The sequence below is a fragment of the Sinocyclocheilus rhinocerous genome, unplaced genomic scaffold, assembly GCF_001515625.1.
Source record: "Sinocyclocheilus rhinocerous isolate Xijiao unplaced genomic scaffold, SAMN03320098_v1.1 scaffold90, whole genome shotgun sequence".
Lineage (NCBI taxonomy): Eukaryota > Metazoa > Chordata > Actinopteri > Cypriniformes > Cyprinidae > Sinocyclocheilus > Sinocyclocheilus rhinocerous.
The window spans coordinates 376,892-394,056 of record NW_015657969.1 but is presented as its reverse complement, the minus strand read 5'-3'; the positions used below and the strand labels follow the sequence as shown (position 1 = coordinate 394,056).

The window sequence follows — 17,165 nt, the reverse complement described above, 5'->3', positions numbered from 1 at the left end:
CTCCTGGATGTGTGAGCTGCGCGATCTCCGATATAAATATATGTGTGTGTGTGTGTGTCAGTAAGCAGCGCATTAATATAGAATGGTAATTAAAGGCTCTAATGCACACCAGCACACCAGTATAGGTGTGTGTATTGTAGGAGCTAGACGACGTATGATGATGTGTGACGTATAGTAGTGGTGTCCCAATTCTTAGGGGAATATTTTCACCCCTACCCCTTGACACTCTGTTTCAAGGGACAAGGGGAAGGGGTAGGCGGAGGGGTAGGGAAGGGGAAGGGGAAGGGGAAGGGGTATAAAATAGAATTGGGATTGGGCCTTAGTTTAAACTTGATTATGGTTGCTCATTTTTATTTCAATTAGGCAGACCACGCAATACACACAGCGATATGGATTAGAAGAGCATTCACTTATCTTAGATGTTGATTTCGCTGTTCTGAAGCAAGCTGCACTGCTACGGCAAGCACTAGTCATATATTTGAATGTTGAGCAGCGAGCTCATTGGCTACCGATACAGAAGAGAACCAATCAGCTGAGCCATGTGATAATGATGTCATTAGATCAGACTGAGTTAGACCTATCGGACTTCACCATCTAGAGTTTCATGCCAGAACTCTGTATAAATACCTTTACTGTCATTTTTGATAAATTTGTTGTGTCCTTGCTGAATAAGAGTATTAAGCTCTTTTAAAAAATTACCCCAAACTTTTGAATGCTGTATAAAACTTTGTTATTCCTTAGGAATTCTGGGGGGAAAATTATAAAGAAAATTACTTTTTATTCTGCATCCATTGCGGTTTGAGAGGAAATGATACTGCAGAGCACCACTGCACCAAACTTCGGGACTAAAGTTCAAGCAAAGTAGCAAATGTCAGCTCTTGGGCGCCTACACCAAAAGAGCACTTAGCAGCCAAACAAAGTGCTACAGCACTAAGAAAATGGTGCATCATGCTCAGTAGGCAATTCTACAACGTGTAATGGGCCTTCTGTTCGCCCATTGTTGTGTTTAAGGGTCTATTACAGACCAGAGTGATGGATTTCATGGCTATATCTATTTCTGCCCAGCCTGAAGCTATGCTAAACGTTCATTGAGGCATTTAATCTGTGAATGTCTGCATGTACAGTTTTATTACTTTGGCTAAAGAAGCAGTGACGCAGCTGCACAGTGTTTCTCACATCTCTTATTTCTCTGTCCCTTCCTTTTCCTCTTCCCTCATCACAATGGCAAAGATGAGTAGGATCAATACGGCGGTGAGTCGTAAGCGGGAGCGGCGTGTTCTCTTCATGGTGGTCACCATGGTGGTGTGTTACCTGCTGTGCTAGCTGCCCTACGGGATCATGGCCCTGCTGGCCACGTTCAGGCGTCCCGGCCTGGTCACACCAGCAGCCAGCATCGTTCCTTCTCTGTTAGCCAAGAGCAGCACTGTCTTAAACCCTATCATCTACATCTTCATGAACAAACAGGTGGGTGCTAACAGAAAAACTGTATTAACTGCTAATCAGTCAGTGTGCAAAGATACTATGCTTGTTGGATCTTCAGTGAACGTAGGGTGACTATACGTCTACTTTTTCCCGGATATGTCCTGGCCGGGATTTCTAGATTGCCTAAAATGTCCAGGTTTTGGCTTTGTTTTCCTATTGACATGCCTTCTATAGTGCTATGTTCACGTATTTGCATTGTTTTGACCTTTCTCTGAAGATCCCACCTCCTCGCCACGATTGGTTGATTAGTACAATGTCTGCATGCTATTGGTCAAACTACTTTTCAGTCATTATCTTCAGCAAGTGGAAACACATTAGGAAAACAAAGCTAATACCTGGACATATTAGGCAATTTAGATATCCCGGCCTTGACATGTCCAGGAAAAAAATGACGTATGGTCAACCTAGTGGATGGGTATGATATGAATATTACATTACAAGTGATATTTGCATTAGTTTATTTGCATGCAAATGCAGCACATACCTTTACACATTTGAATGCTTAAATCACACTTAAAATTTGATGAATGTAATTGCAAGAAAGCACATACTTAAAAAAAAAAAAAATTGTGTGTTAAGCTAAAAATGGCTTATAGAATCACAAGTGGTTGCAAAAATAACTAAGAAAAGTAATGTCACTTTTGAAAAAAGGTTAGACATATTTTATTGCTGTTTAGTTGCTATTTTGTTAGCTAATGTATGTATTCAATTTAAGCATGGCTTAAGTGTCCATACACTTTGTTGCTACTGTATTTTTATAATGAGCTCATTCTGTTATTTGCTATATTTAGACTTTAACAATAATAATCTCAAGTTATTCTTTAAAACAGGGGTCGCCAACTGGCGATAAATCATGCTCCTTACAGTCATTTTAATTTTATTTGTGCAGGTCTTAAAAAGGTCTTAACATCTTAAATTTTAGCTTAAATATCCTGCAGATACTCTGGCTTAAATATATTTTGCAGATGGTCTCGCAAAAACCATCAATTCATGTTTTTAGGTATATAATTGTCCGGACCTCAGGTGGTGAGGAGGGTTCATTACTGGCAATTTTATTTGAAGACCCCTGCTTTAAAAGAACAGACTGACAGCAGGATCACTTGAGTTCTCTCATATTTAATAAGGTTTTCAGTTGGGGTGTCATTCCCAAAAGCACATTATCAACACCTTATTTTAAAATGCATTCAACAGACAAACTAATTAGTTAAAGTCGTTTTTCCTCTGTCATTGGCAAGTGAGTTAAAAACCGCCTTTGAATGTGAAATATAGAGACTGTGTTAATCCTGGGAATTTATTTTGGTCCAAAATGAGGGCTGAAACAAATGAAAAGGAAAAATAGTTTGAATGTCTAGGTAGCTTAAGTTAAATTAGGTTCGTAAGATTCTGTCAAGGCCACTCAGTTCATCTAGTCAAGCTATTATAGATAAAATTATAACATTTTATGAGTTATGTATTGAAAACTTACAAGGATGTCATCTACAGAACATATTATTAAACTACCATTTGAACATTTCATTAAGATGTAATATTAAAATCAGGTTTTATGGTTCAGTGTTTTGTTGGGGACAGGAAATTAACAAGGATTTGACTTTTTCTTTTACTGGTTTTGAATCTGAGTTTTGAATTGTATTCTGCTGATAACCTCCGATCTCTCTATCTGCTCGTCCTTTTCCTCTCATACTCTGCTCTATAAAAAAAAAAATTATAATTAACTGAGGGCAAAAACCGAAGGCAATATTTAGCATGGATTTCTTATTACTTGAATTCATCTGCTTATTTTTGCAAATGTACTGACTGAACTTTAAAATGTCAAGATGCCAGGATTTGAAATTAGATATTGAGATTTCTTAAAGGATAATTCGCCCAAAAATGAAAATTCTGTCATTATTTATTCAACCATATGTCATTCCAAACCTGTTTTTACTTCTTTAGAACATTAAAAAAAATTTATATATACGTTGGATGTCTGTTTGGTTATCAACATTCTTCAAAATATATTCTTTTGTGTTGGACTGAAAAAAGTAAGTCAAACAGGTTTGGACAGACATAAGGGTGAGTAAATGACGACAACTTTAATTTTTGGGTGATCTATCAAGTATCAGCTTGAAACTTTATATGGTTTTAAATTGTTCAGTATTATGTTTGTACATTTGTATAAGTAATGTACATTTTGTGGAAAGCAAAGTGCTAAATTATTGAAAACAGCATATGAACATGCATGAAATGCCTTAAAACTTAACAAACTGATCATTTTAAGCTACTAAACATGATAAAATCAACAACAACGATGTGAATTAAACTGGCAAATACGACCATATTGATTACTCAAGCCCCAGAGCATGCTGGGAAGAGGGAAAATGGGACTGAATTACAAAACCATTTTTTTTATCCTATTTGAGCTAAAAATGCATTAATCCAAATAACCTATAACAGAAATGCTGCTTTGAGATGCATTACTTATTTTCCTGAAACTGAAAAAAAACCTACAATAATCAAGTAAATTATTGGTGGGGTTTTTTCAGCATTATTTACTTTATTTAAAGATCAGTTTTTAGAGTGTGCATTCTTTTGTAAAGCCTAGGCTTTTCAAATCCATCCTTTGATGGCTGATTTGTATTCCAGCTTTTAGTTTAGTTTATGACTGGACAAAACAATCTGCATGCAATTATGTTCAAGTGTTTGGAAGCAAACCATTTGAGTAAATCTAATCTTTCAATGCTGTAGTTTTTATTTTTGTTCAAGCAAGTTTAAGTTCGACGAAAGTAGAAAGTTTGCAAAGAAACTTTTCTTTCAAAGAAGCACTTCTTACATGATCAGAGTCAGACTGATACAAGCTGCACATTTTATTATTATTTCTGAACTTGTGTACATGTGAACAGGTTGTGTTTGTAATATCTGTGCACTCCTCTTCTGTATGGGTTTAAGCCTCTGCTCCAAACAATTGCTTGTGATAAGACCGGAGATGAAGACTTGGAAAAACTAGTTTTGCCTGTCGGAGGAGACACCAGTCACCTGTATGTCATTTTCAGTCTTCAATTCCTCCCAGCCCGTAACCATGGAGACTGTGAGTTGAGGCGAGTTGAAGACTTAAAGTGCTGTACAGATTCAAGTATCTACTCGGCATGTGTCGATATGACCGGCACAGATTGAAAGACGGCTGAAAATGGAAGAGTACCGAAAAAAGAGTGAGTTTTGGAGTGCGAGAGAGCTGCGAAGTTCCTGAGCCCGTGAGTAAATAACAGTACTATTATACCGCCCGGGTTCTGGAGCTGTCATGCTGTGTGGTAATTACATTTACTGCTTCCTCTTTCTCTTTTCTGGGACGCAAGGAATTTTCTGGCACATTTCACATTTTCTCCCTTATTAAGAGCACAATGTGTACTTAGGGGAAGCATTAGTATGCTGAAAACCTCCCTTGTTCATTAATTGGCTTTAAGGGTCACAAATCTAAATATTTATAATTAATTATAACTAGTTATGATTAATTATTCATATTTCCCCATGAATGAGCTGATTCGCTACAACATGTAAATTGCACCACAACAACATTTTCACATTTTTTCCCCCTTGGTTTCCAGTAAAAACATTCTTAAAGCATTCTTAAAACAATGCATAATTATTAATATATTAGTAAATATATTATATTAATATATTAATATAATAGCAATTTATTAGTTTATTTTTCTTACCAAATTGGCAGATAATTTTTTATTTTGTCTTATTTTATTTGACTTTTTTATTTTTTTATTATATTTTATGTTACTTTATTTGTATTCATAACTATAACTTTAGTGTTTAGTGAGGTTTATGTTTAAAACAAGAAACCCAACTGACAGATTGAAAAATTAATCATTAATAATTAAGACATTTTCTAAAAACAAAGCTATGGTAGCTTGTTTTCGCCACAGGATGGATGGATGGATGAATAGATCCCGTGGTAGAAACAAGCTTACACCATTTTTCTTCAGAGTATCTTTTTTAGGAAATTTGATGTTTTTACTGCAAAACAAGACAAAAAAATAAAAGTCAATTATAATTATTATATAATTATTATAATATTTTTATTTATTGTATTTATTTATTGTATGTATTTATTTATTTTCTTGCTGTGTGAAAAGTGACTGCAAATAGACACATTATTACACACTGTGTAAGAAACAATGAGACCAACAAAAGTGGCAGCTTCAGAATTAAGAGCTTTCCAGAGAGACAGGCAGTTCATTCAATCACTGGGATCAGTTATTCCGGACCACCTGTGAACAGGTGTAACATAATTGGAGAGGAAGTTCTATCCTGCACTCCCAAGCTTTTCAGTACACCGCAGAGAACGATAATCATCTCCATTCCAGACCATCATCTGCTCAAAATCAGCACTCCTCTCAGATCCGGACTGCACCCGGCCAACAGAACATTCACTGATCCAGCATGAGTATACACTGAAATTATTGCTCATTATCTGCCAGAGGTGAAAATGAATCTCTAAAACATGACTGCTCAAGCCAAGTTCAGACTTATAGGAGATTGCAAAGATATTTTTTCCTTCCACTTTAATTTGCATTTTCACACATGGAGATTTCAGATGTTCTCATCATGGGGAACATGTAAATCACATGTGGAGAAGTTATTGCAGGTCCACACAGATTATGCACTCTTTCCTTGACTTGCATCCTTAAAGGAGTTTTCTGTGTTTCGGCTATAATAATAAAAATAAAATAAAAAACAGTTCACTCAAAAAAATGAAAATTCTGTCATCATTTGCTCATCCTTATGTGCTTCCAAACTTGTATAACTTTCTTTCTTCTGTGCAACATGAAGGAAGCTATTTTGAAGAATATTGGCAATCAAACAATGTATGGAATATGTATGTATGTGAAAAGAAATTGTTTGGTTATCGACATTTTTCAAAATATATATAAAAAATTTTAAATGCAGAAGAAAGTCAGTGATACAGGTTTGGAACAACATGAGGGTGAGTAAATTATGCCAGAAGTTTTGTGTTTGGGTAAACGTTTTTGACAGCATTTGTTACATAAATAGCAAATTAACGTTCAGTTGTAAGGCATTTATAAGTGATTAGTTAATGATGAACTAATCATTTACAAAACATAACTATGTGTTCATAAATGATTAATAAGTGATTTGTTAATATTTTTATCTATGTTTTGTAGATTGAGTTATAAATCATTTACAAGTGATTAGATGATGATTAACTAATCATTTACAAAACATGACTATACGTTCACAAATGATTAAGTAATATGCTAACGATTTACCAATCTGTCATAAATTATCTTAAAAAATAGCATATCATGAAATAATCAAACATATCCTTAGTAAATGGTTAATAAGTTACTAGTTAATATATTATTAATCACTTATAAATCATTGAAATGTCAACATTGTACCACTGTCTATACCCTCACCAGTCAGCCCTTACATTGCAGTACACACTACAAAGTATTCAAAGCCTGTTGTGTAAACGCATGAATAAATCATTTACAAAGCTTTCTGCATCCCCTAATCTAAAGTGTAAACTACTCATCAGTTGGAAAATGTTTTACTCATCATTCGTAGATCTTTCATCCCAGTGTGTATACTCACACAACCTGTAACCGGCAGGTTTGTAAAACATTTACAACTGATGAGTAGTTTACACTTTAGATTAGGGGATGCAGAAAGCTTTGTAAATGATTTGTGTTTACACAACAGGTTTTGAATACTTTGTAGTGTGTACTGCAATGTAAGGGCTGACTGGTGAGGGTGTAGACAGATGTCTTCTTTGACACACATGGAGTATTTTTAATGCTGTGAGATTATGGTACAATGTTGACATTTCAATGATTTATAAGTGATTAATAATATGTTAACTAGTAACTTAGCTAGTAACTATACTGAAAACAATGATTCATTGAATTTACTAATTTTTTTTTAAGATAAGTGGTTGCAATCAATTTATTTTAGCTACATTTAAATAAACAAATTTAGTTGACTAACTTTCAACATTTTTTTATTTAAACGTAGCTAAAATATATTGTTTCCAACCACTTACCTTAAAAAATGTAGTATCATTTTTCTCAGTGTATTAACCTTTTACTAAGGATCTGTTTGATTATTTCATGATGCTATTTTTTAAGATAACTTACGAAATTTGTAAATCGTTAGCATATTACTTAATAATCATTTGTGAATGTAAAGTAATGTTTTGTAAATGATTAGTTAATCATCATCTAATCACTTGTAAATTATTTATAACTTAACATAGATAAAAATATTAACATATCACTGATAACTAATCAATTATAAATGACTTACAACTGAACGTTATTATAAAGTGTTACCGGCGCAGACAATTAAAGTAAATTATGTCATCTTCCAAAAGCTTTAAATGTCAAATTTTGCAGCTTGCATTTCTGTCAATTTATTATCATCCATAAAAATGTTATTATTTGAGCTGTAAAGCTGTCTAAATCATTTTGTGCGAAATGAACTAATTATTCACCAACATAATATCTGTTGGTGTTGCATCAGCAGCTTTTCTAGTGTCATGAAAATTAAGTTGAATTCTATGTTAACGTATAATATAACATGTATTTTATAAATGTATAATAAGCTTTGTGGCCATACTCTACTTGTGGATATAAACATTGTATATTTTAATATTTACTGCCTGGCCCTGTGTACTTTAATTGCAGATGCCTTATTGTAACTATGGGACGAGTCAAAAGTATTTTCTTTGGTAATTGCCACAAATACTGGCAATAGAGCTTAATTTGCTTTTAGCCAGGAGCACTGATTTACCCATGAACGAATTACACATACTAATCATCAAAAAATAATGTCATCTAATCCTAGTAAATTTACTTAGTGACCATGTTAAATCAATGTGCCACATGTGCTAAATCTGATTGGATGAAACACCCAGGCAGATAGTTGTGTTAACTGTCTTACAGCATGTCCAGATGCACAGCCACCTTCTGTGCCACCTTCGTCATCTCCGCAGGGTTCACTAGACCTCCTATCAGCCCCTGTAATGAGTGTGTGGATCTGAATCCATTTATAGACTCATTCCTCCCACCTTAGACGCATCACATTTCTCACCTGTCAGCTGTACCAGAAAAAAAAAAAAACTTGCATAGCACACACCTGCAATGGCTGACAGCAATGTAAACAATTTTCAGATTCAGACAGATTAATTACATTACAGGTCAACTCTGACAGTACAAACATTAAGGAGATGTTTGCTAGGAGTAGCAGATTTGTGGTAGTGGCATGGAGAGCTTTTGTGAGGAATATCAGTGAGTGCCGTGGTCATGCATGATTGCGTCCCATCAGTGCTAACAGGACACAGAATGGCCATTAACAGGCTGACTGAAGTCGATTGGCTTGGGAAAAGTATGCCATTAACCGTGAACCCTTGACCCCAATCTAAACCCCTGCAGTCATCTGTCTCTGTCTGTCTCTCTAGTTTTCTCTCAAATTCAAAGGCACTGATTATTGAGTATCAAAAAAGCACTCATGTTTGAATACAGCAGTGTTTCTGGTATATAATATACAAAGAAACTGAACTTACAAAACTTGATGGTTCTGCAGTGTTTGGCATCTTCTGAGGAAATGTAGTAGACTATAAGTATACAGTGAAAATGGACGTATACTAAGTATACTACATTTTCTCAAGGGGTGAAATCTTACTCTGTGTTTTGTGGATTTATAGTAATAGTATAGTGACCTAGAAATAGTACACAATTACATCTTTCTTGTTGATTTTATGTCATACTGTTTCTGTGATTGTCAAAAGCCCTAAACTTTGTTTATTTCCAGATTAAGGGAGACTAAGACAAAAAAAAACACATGTGACCGATGAAAACAAACCAAAAGCCCAAGAAAGCAAACTAACTGAACATATATGTGACAATTTGATGGTTGTATAGAGCCAAGGCCACACAAACATTTCCTTATTTCATTCTGCTGCAAATGGGTTTACTTGGAGCAAAATGTATTGCTTTGTCATTGTTAAGGTTAAAATAAGTTTCTGAACTTTTATGGCTAACACTTGCACTTCTGCATTTTAGTATTCATAAAACTCTCTTCAAAGTTTAGGCTGAATTTGTCAAAATGTCATGGTGAAAGGTGTTTTGTGAGGATGTGGTAAATCTCTCACACACATAGACAAAACACCTCTCAGAAAATGTATTTAACTCCTCTGAGACCGTCGCAGACAGATATGATTAATTACAATAAACCTTTATCTATAATGAAAAGTGCAGCGCAAGAACATAGCACTTACTTTGGACAACAGTGCATTTGTCACACTACGGTGTGTGTAATAATCCAAAAGGCCGAGAAGACTATGAAGAAGGGTTAAATATCTCTTTAATTATACAAATAACAGGGCAAAATCTACACATACACACTAGCACAAACTGACGAGACCAGACATCAGACAGAGACAAGAGGGACGAATAAATACACAGCAGGCAAGGGCATAATTGATGAAGGGCAGGTGAAACAAATCAAGACCCCCCATTTCTCTGGAAAGGCACGTCCTGCCTACAAAGAGTCTATAGTGGAAAACAGGAGCGGGCGAAGTAACCGGACACAATAGCGATGAGAAGAGACGGCGAAGAAGATGGAGCAGGCAGGACCAGGGAGGCGACGATGGAGGGAAGGAGCCAGCGACCAACCCGGAGAAGGGCAAGACAGACAATGACAGACCACAGCAGGAGGAGATGGGATGGAGAAGGCAGGAGGAACCAGGGCGGTGAAGATAGAGGGAGGAGCCAAGGAGGAGGCAGGAGATGATTGTGAGCTAGAGCAGGAAATACCCATCGATGGATCACCAGGGCCCAGCCAAAACGCAGGCCCACGGCAGAGTTGCAGGAGGGAGAAGCCATGGTGGAAGCCCAGGAGGAGGATCCAGGGAAGCGAGCTCCTGTGAGGATGCCGGCAATGGTGACCCAGACGGAGCCGAGCAGACCAGGAGCCTGGGCGACACTGAGGATACGGAGGTCCAAGATGGAGCAGTAGGCTCTGGCACCCAAGGTTGAGACGTGGTTCCAGAAGGCCGCGGTGGAGCCGGAGTGACTGAAGATGAAGGCGGAGCCAGGGGGAAGGAGGAGCCTGACAGAGCCAGAGGGACGGAGTGATGAGGCGAAGCCGGAGGAGTGGAGTCCTGAGGCGACGGATGGTCAACGACTCACAAAGGTGGAGCCGAATGGACGAAGGAGCCCGGTGGAGCCAGTGAGATGATAAGCCACGGTGGAGACGAGGGAGCTAGGAGCCAAGGCAGAGCTGATGGGTCGGAGGACTGAGGTGGAGTCAGTGATCCTGTGGCTGGAGGTAAAGACAGGGGAGCCTCATGCCAAGGCAGAGCTGATGGTAGGAATCCCCGATGCAGACCCGCATAGGTGAGAGTAGGCTGAGGGTGTGCCGAGGGGGTAACGGACAGCAGTGGAACTGGGACTGAGTGCTTGGCTGGAATGAGATGAGTTGGCAGGCAAGTGCAGCACCCAGGCTGAACTGAAAAAGCGAAGGATTCCAGCAGTGTGAGCAGAACAGCAATCCACAGTAGAGGTGATGGGTCTTGAGGCTGAACTGGAATGGCATAAGCTGCAGCTGGCAGAGAGTGAAGTAACTGATAGATAGGTAATGTGTGAGGGATTGAAAGAAAGACAAAACTAGAAGGCAGAGGTGGGATAAGGAGGATGGGTGGGAGCTTTAGTGATTCAGTAGGGTCAGGGCTGGATGAAACCAGTGAAAATTCAATAGATTCATGACTGAGAGAAACCAGCAAAAACTCAAAAAATTCAAGGCTGCCTACAACCAGCAAAGATAACGGACTGACAGGGCTAGGCAGAGATGAAGGAAATAAAGTGTCTAAGAGGGAAAGTAAATCTACAGTGGCCAGCTGCAGCTCACCCTCAGCGGCAAGGATGTGGGCGGGGCATTCCTCCATGCCCTCGTACTTCACATGAATCCCCAGTTGCTGGCTCAAACACCTGGCCAGACTCCTTATTGGGCTCAGGCTCTGGAGCGATAATCCACGCTGTGTCCTCTAGCGCTTTGGTTGCGTTGGGATCTGGCTCCACATCTGCGGTGGGTCAAGCAATAGCTCCGTCTCGCTGGTGGAAGGCTGGCTGGGCTCTGGTTTAGGAGTGGGACTGGTGAGATCCTCATCGGCATCAAAGACGGTGAGTGGTGAATCATTGCTCACCAGTACCCTCTCCAAAAAATCGGCTAAACTCCCCTGAGGACCTTCCCCGGATAATCTAGCCTTCATAGCGTTGTTAAGTCCCACGTGATAAAATGTGATCAGACAGTTTTTTGAGTAATGAGAGTATTACGTGAGGTCTAAAAAGTCCTCAAGGGAGCGTTCCCCCTTTTCCAGCAGGATTAGAAGAACGGCAGGTTTGCCCATAACGTAAGGCAAAAAAAAAAAAAATCCAACAAAAAAATCTGGTCCGGTCTTCTGTCACACTACGGGGTTTGTAATAATCCATAAGGCAGAGAAGACAATGAAGAAGAGTTCAATAATTTTTCATTATACAAATAACAGGGCACAATCTACACATACACGCTAGCACAAACTGACGAGACCAGACATCAGACAGAGACAAGAGGGCAGAATTTATACACAGCAGGTAAGGGCTTAATTGATGAAGGGCAAGTGAAACAAATCAAATCAAGACACATGAGGAGAAACTAGGTCACAGACGAGATGAACACAACAAAACTGTGACAGCATTCCTTTGGATTCTTTTTTTCCTGAGTGTCTCCTGCGTGTTAAGTTGTTTTTCTCAGCTTAAATCAGCCCGCTTTGCTTCCATCTGTGGTGACCTGATGGTCAAATCCTGCAAGCTTGTGATCGCATGCTGGGGAATGTAGAGGTATAAACACAGACGCTCAGTGAGCGATTGGCACCTTAAAACAAGCTTCTCCATCACTCAGATAATCACTGCCTATGCTCCTGTTGAGAGGTCCTGCCTCAGTTAATGAATTTTGTGCACGTAGAGATTTCAATTTGCAAACAAGCCTGTCCACATTAGAGACAGAGCATCAGCTGTTGTTCCAGAGCTGATGATTCCCACGTTTGGCTGATGTTTTATTATTCTGTCTGTACAGTTGCAAATCCAGCAGAGAAAGGGAGAAATGAGTTGTGGGATTGCGTGAACATTAAGGCTTTATCTTGTTTGTCTTTGATAATGTGCATCTCTTTCAATAATATTCAACTTTTTACGCATACATAGAGTACACTCACGAATAGCAATATGCTTTATATTAATACTAATGTATAGTATATTAATATACTTTGTCAAGTCACCTTTATCTATATTGTGATTTATACAATATAGATTGTGTCAAAGCAGCTTTACAGTGTTAAACAGGAAAAACATGTGCTGATAATGCATTGCTCCTAACAGTCAGTGGTGGGCAGAAAAGCTCCTCAGTGGGTGAGAAACCATCTCCTGCTGCGGGTCAGGGCACCAATAGACCGGTTGTCTCTCTTGTGGTCTATTACAATGATTGAGCTCATATGGTCAGGCCAAACCAACACTAATACAGTGAAATTAGAGGTTCCAGAGGTCACGGACTGCATAAAAAGAAAAGAGAATTGATAAGTGGGCGTGTCTTGCAGAGGAATGTGGAACTAGGACACGCCCCTCACTGATGATCATGTCATGTTGCATGCATGACCTTTCTGGGGAAAATAAAATAGGAATGGATATTGAAAGTGAACTGCTGGAGAAAGGAATGACACGGCAGAACAAGTTTAAAACATGAATATGGATCTAACTATTAATTTAGCTGATGTTTCTTATGAGTCCAGGATGTAGATGTGCTCTCAGAGTTTGGTGAATGGTCTCTCTCTCTCTCTTTGAAACTGTTTTTTTCCCCAATATTTTACTTTAACAAGAACACTTTCGCTACCCGTTTCTTACAGGTTTGGACAACCAGTGTAACTCATTGTTTAGTGTCAAAGCAGCTTTACAGTGTTAAACAGGAAAAACGTGTGCTGATAATGCAAGAGAACAACAGAAAACAGTAAGGTTTTTTTAGTTTACAGAAAATCTCAATTGCCTGATTTTATTTTGTCACAAAATGGAACTATATTATCGCCCAGCCCTTTATATAAAGTTGAATATATAAGTATTTCGGTAACACTTCTTTGAAACTGTTTTTTTCCCCAATATTTTACTTTAACAAGAACACTTTCGCTACCCGTTTCTTACAGGTTTGGACAACCAGTGTAACTCATTGTTTAAAATGATACTTTTGTTACTCTTCTTAAACAGAGAGAGGCTCCAGCTTCAAAAACTCCTCCAAAGTCACCAAAACTCTCAGGACAGTGCGACGTGCCAACGGCCAGAATGTGACCTTTGCGGTGGCCTCAGCTGGCCATCCTACTATCTTTGCTCCTAACAGTCAGTGGTGGGCAGAAAAGCTCCTCAGTGGGTGAGAAACCATCTCCTGCTGCGGGTCAGGGCACCAATAGACCGGTTGTCTCTCTTGTGGTCTATTACAATGATTGAGCTCATATGGTCAGGCCAAACCAACACTAATACAGTGAAATTAGAGGTTCCAGAGGTCACGGATTGCGTAAAAAGAAAAGAGAATTGATAAGTGGGCGTGTCTTGCAGAGGAATGTGGAACTAGGACACGCCCCTCACTGATGATCATGTCATGTTGCATGCATGACCTTTCTGGGGAAAATAAAATAGGAATGGATATTGAAAGTGAACTGCTGGAGAAAGGAATGACACGGCAGAACAAGTTTAAAACATGAATATGGATCTAACTATTAATTTAGCTGATGTTTCTTATGAGTCCAGGATGTAGATGTGCTCTCAGAGTTTGGTGAATGGTCTCTCTCTCTCTCTTTGAAACTGTTTTTTTCCCCAATATTTTACTTTAACAAGAACACTTTTGCTACCCATTTCTTACAGGTTTGGACAACCAGTGTAACTCATTGTTTAAAATGATACTTTTGTTATTCTTCTTAATAATTCTGTTCATCATGTGGACATGTACAAGTAATCTAAGCACATGAAGACCTGTTTGTTAAAGGAATGGTTGCCCCAAAAATGAAAATTTGCTAAAAATTCACTCACCCTCAGGCCATCCAAGATATATATGAGTTTGTTTCTTTATCAGAACGGATTTAGAGAAATTTAGCTTCTAAAGTAAATGTATCTTGATTCAAGAATGTTTTTGAAGTGCTGTGAAATAAATTTAGCTTGACTTGCCTTTCTTTTAAAGAGGAACCCCATGCCATTCCAAACCTAAATGACTGACTGGCTTCTGTGCAGCACTAAAGAAATTGTTTTGAAGAAAATATCAGCCGTTTTGCCTATACAGTTAGTCACAAGTTCCCAAACAAAAAAGAAAGACATTTTTCATCTTTTGTGTTCCCACAGAAGAAAGAAAGTCATACAGGTTTGGAACGACATGAGGGTAAGTAAATTATAACAGAATGTTCATTTTTACGTCAGCTATGCTTTACATTTTTAGAAATGTAATCCCAGTTTTCTCAATCTGTCCTTATGTGTCAGTTTTGCAGATGTTTCCATGCTCTCGTCATGTGCACCACCCCAGAGAGAGGCTCCAGCTTCAAAAACTCCTCCAAAGTCACCAAAACTCTCAGGACAGTGCGACGTGCCAACGGCCAGAATGTGACCTTTGCGGTGGCCTCAGCTGGCCATCCTACTATCTTTGCTCCTAACAGTCAGTGGTGGGCAGAAAAGCTCCTCAGTGGGTGAGAAACCATCTCCTGCTGCGGGTCAGGGCACCAATAGACCGGTTGTCTCTCTTGTGGTCTATTACAATGATTGAGCTCATATGGTCAGGCCAAACCAACACTAATACAGTGAAATTAGAGGTTCCAGAGGTCACGGATTGCGTAAAAAGAAAAGAGAATTGATAAGTGGGCGTGTCTTGCAGAGGAATGTGGAACTAGGACACGCCCCTCACTGATGATCATGTCATGTTGCATGCATGACCTTTCTGGGGAAAATAAAATAGGAATGGATATTGAAAGTGAACTGCTGGAGAAAGGAATGACACGGCAGAACAAGTTTAAAACATGAATATGGATCTAACTATTAATTTAGCTGATGTTTCTTATGAGTCCAGGATGTAGATGTGCTCTCAGAGTTTGGTGAATGGTCTCTCTCTCTCTCTTTGAAACTGTTTTTTTCCCCAATATTTTACTTTAACAAGAACACTTTCGCTACCCGTTTCTTACAGGTTTGGACAACCAGTGTAACTCATTGTTTAAAATGATACTTTTGTTACTCTTCTTAAAAATTCTGTTCATCATGTGGACATGTACAAGTAATCTAAGCACATGAAGACCTGTTTGTTAAAGGAATGGTTGCCCCAAAAATGAAAATTTGCTAAAAATTCACTCACCCTCAGGCCATCCAAGATATATATGAGTTTGTTTCTTTATCAGAACGGATTTAGAGAAATTTAGCATCACATCACTTGCTCACCAATGGATCATCTGCAGTGAATGGGTGCCGTCAGAATGTGAGCTGATAAAAATATCACAGAAATCCACATGATTCAAGTCCATCAATCAATGTCTTTTGAAGTGGAAACCTGCATGTTTGTAATAAACAAATCCATCATTAAGATGTTTTTAACTTCAAATCATTGCTTCTGGCTAAAATATGAGTTCTTTATTCACACTGTTGCTTTTTCCAGTGAAAAGAGGAATGTTCTCAGATCAAGCACTGTTTACAAGCCAAAACAGTAAATAGATTTTGAAATGGATTTTGATGTTAGAGGACAACAGGATGGACTTTTTCGCTGGAGGAAGCTTTATTATGCATTATTGGTATTTTGGCCAGAAGTGACAGTTTAAAGTTAAAACAGCTTAATTATAGCCTTGTTTCTTACAAGCACGAAACTTTCGTTTCACAAGATGTCAGTTGATGGACTGGAGTCGTGTGGATTGTGGATTATTGTGATGAAGAAAGAAACTCTTTCTTCATCAAAAGAGTCCATTTTCCGCAAATTTTCTTTTTTGGGTGAACTATTCCTTTATGGGATATTGCTGAAATTTAAAGGGGTTATATTGTTTTCCTTGATGTTTGAAATACAGAAGTTTGATAACTTGCTCCTCAATCCTAAAAGAGAATCTGTTGAACATAAAACCCAAATACATTTAGCACATTCACATATACACTTCAATCATTCATTTTCATTGTCAAGTAATTCTGCCCTTGAGGAGAGTAACATATGAAGAATATCCACCAAACGTTGTGCTTGGCTGTGGTTTAACTTCGTTTTCATTATATGATGTGACCCTGATCACATCAGTGAGTTTGTGCAGCTCATTTCAGCTAGACTTGTTTTATGACAATCCTTAAAATGTTTGAGGACATAAAACCTGTTTTGAGCTGTAAGAAACCTTGACTAACAACATTAATTGACCTCAGGGGAAAATGTGAAATGTATGATATGACCCCTTTAATGATTAAAATGCATATAAAGTATTTATATGCAAGCTCTGGAGTTCTATTTTAGCTTTCCTTGTATTGTAACAGATGTGTAAAATTGCTTAGCATATGAGAACAGTCTGAGAATAGCTCTCCGTAGCCTTGCCAATGTATTTCCAAGTTTGAATAAGCAAATCATTTATTTGAAATGCACAATTTCCTTGGCATGTTATGCGAAATTGG

At 38.2% G+C, this 17,165-nt stretch overlaps 1 pseudogene; it reads left to right on the top strand.

Moving 5' to 3' along the window:
• Positions 1-15,706, top strand: part of LOC107721857 (parapinopsin-like) — a 39,209-nt pseudogene extending 23,503 nt beyond the window's left edge.
• Positions 15,707-17,165: the final 1,459 nt, after the last annotated feature.